The following is a 2,622-nucleotide window of genomic DNA, read 5'->3' on the forward strand; positions in this document are numbered from 1 at the left end:
TCGGCGCACCACTAAATTGGCATTGATTAGTTACCATGTGTAGAATTTGTCCTTTGATTTCATAATCTGGCACATTAATGTCTGGTTGAGTAATTGTGTGACCTTGGCCAGTGCGTTTAGCTCTCATTCGGTCTTCCATACTTAGAGGTTCCAGATTTTCCATGATTGAATTTGTTGAATCTGAATCACTAGAGGATTCTGATTTAATGGGTTGTTCCTCGACAATCTCTGTTTGAATGATTGGTGGTTTCAGAGGAAAGATTAATGGTTCAGGATCTCTGAATTTTCCCTGAATATCCTCCGGATTCTCAATTGTGAGGTCGGGTTCAAAAAATGGATTATCGAAAATTTGAATTGGAGTACTTGGTCGACTGGATGACGATTCTAAAGAAAAATCAACGGCGACAATATTGGCTAGATGTCTTGATCGAGTTACAGGTGGTGAACGTATAAAAGGTGGTGACCGTTTTGCTCGGTGCATTCACTGAATATCCTATTAGTTATAAAAGATAAAAATTATATAAGTTATTAAATTAATAGACTTTTCTGCTTTTGCCCACGTTTCGAATAGCCAAAAGATGTAGCAGGGAGCCAGAACCCTTTAAATCGGAAGCTCACAACTCAGCCACTAACAAATCTAACTATTACTACGAAGCAGAAAATTTGGATCTCTATCAATTTAACCACTTAAAATAATTCTTCGTCGAAGTTTAAAGAAATTTTAGAGAAGAAATAGAAAAAATTCTAAGTCCTAAAAACTAGAGCGGCGAGAAATAAGAAAGAAAAAGAGCGCGTCGAAAAACGTTGAAAAATAAAAGGTCGAAAAATAATAAAAAGAACGTAGCGCGTCAAAACTTAAAAATCTAAAAACTAAATATTAAAAGTTGCGTCTAAAGGTATTAAAGCTTAAAGGAATTCTAAATCCAAAACGGCAATAACTTAAAAAGTACTAAAATCTTAAAACGGCGTCGCAAAATTTTAAAGCACTTAAATCTTAGTCTAAAGAGAAAGCACTTAAGGGATTTTACGGCAAAGCCTAAAAATCTAGAAATAAAAATAACTATGGCAAAAACTATGACTTAAAACTAAATACGAACGAAAAATACAAATAGTACGCTAAAACAAATAAAAAGATACAAAATATAAAAATAAAACTTAAAGTTGTAAAAAGTACAATTTTTATAAAAATATTATTTATTTATAAAAGCATTAAATTTATATATTAATAAAACTAATTTAAACTAAATAATACAAAATAATAATAAAACTAAAACTAAATAATAAATAAATAAAAACCTAATTAGGGTTTTAATTAATAATAATTATAATTAATACCCCGTAATTATTGCAGTACCAGGTCAACTCTGGCGTGTCAGACAAGGCCATGCGATCGCATGGTCTTTGCGTTATAAATCCATGCGGTCGCATGGAGTAGGGTTTCGGGCCAGAATTTGGGCTGCTACAGTACTCGGGCCGAGAGTTTTTTTTTTAATATTTATATAAAAATAATTATATAAATTAAATAAAACTTATATTTGTACAAAATAAAGAAACTTTATAATTTTATATATATATATAACAAACTCTTAAAAATATATAAATTTTGTTTTTTTTCTTTTTATATTTTTGTATTTTTTTATATTTTAAACGTATTTTTACAAAAGCGTATTTTTACAAAAGTAAACTAAGACTCTTTATATATATATATATATATATATATATATATATATATATATATATATATATATATATATATATATATATATATATATATATATATATAGCGTTTCGCTTCCGGCGTTTAAGTAGTCCCCGGCGGCGGCGCCAAAAATACTAGATGTTATGCGAGGGGTATATGAAATAGTATTAATTTTTACAAGGAAATCCTATTAAATACGATACAATTTTACACAAGATATTTATTTATTTATAGAGTGAATATACCTAAACCTTGCTACAACACTTATAGACAGTGTACCTAATCGTACAGTAGTGTAGTTTTTAGTAAGTCCGGTTCGTTCCACAGGGATCTTTAGCCAAGTTTAACGCTATATTTTTAAAACTATATTTGTAAATATATAAATATATATAAGTAGTATTATTATTAAAAAGGGGGTTTTTACCGTTTAATGACCGGTTTGTCGATTTTAAAACTTTAGTCGCAGTTAAAACCTAATGTAAAATATTAGAAATAAATATAACTTAATTTTAAGCGTAAAGTAAATAAAGATAATGAAATTTCGATAAATAAAAGTGCGATAAAATAAAATTGCGATAATTAAAAAGTACGATAATTAAAATGACAATAAATTAAAATGCGATAATTAAAAGTGCAAATAAATATGAAATAACGGAATTATGCTTATTTAAACTTCCGTAATCATGATGTTTGACGTGTTGATTTTAGTTTTATTACCATGGGTTAATTTTCCTTTGTCTTGGATTATTCAATATGTCCGTCTGGTTTTTGTCCATAACAATCCATCAGTCATAAATATAAAGTGCGAGTGTCCTCGTCAAATTATCCTTATATCCAAAGTCAAATATTCCAACTAATTGGGGACTTAAACTATAATTACACCAAGTGTCCTTGTATATAATTCACCCCTGTTTTAATAAGTC

Source organism: Rutidosis leptorrhynchoides, chromosome 4, assembly GCF_046630445.1.
Source record: "Rutidosis leptorrhynchoides isolate AG116_Rl617_1_P2 chromosome 4, CSIRO_AGI_Rlap_v1, whole genome shotgun sequence".
NCBI classification, from domain to species: Eukaryota; Viridiplantae; Streptophyta; class Magnoliopsida; order Asterales; family Asteraceae; genus Rutidosis; species Rutidosis leptorrhynchoides.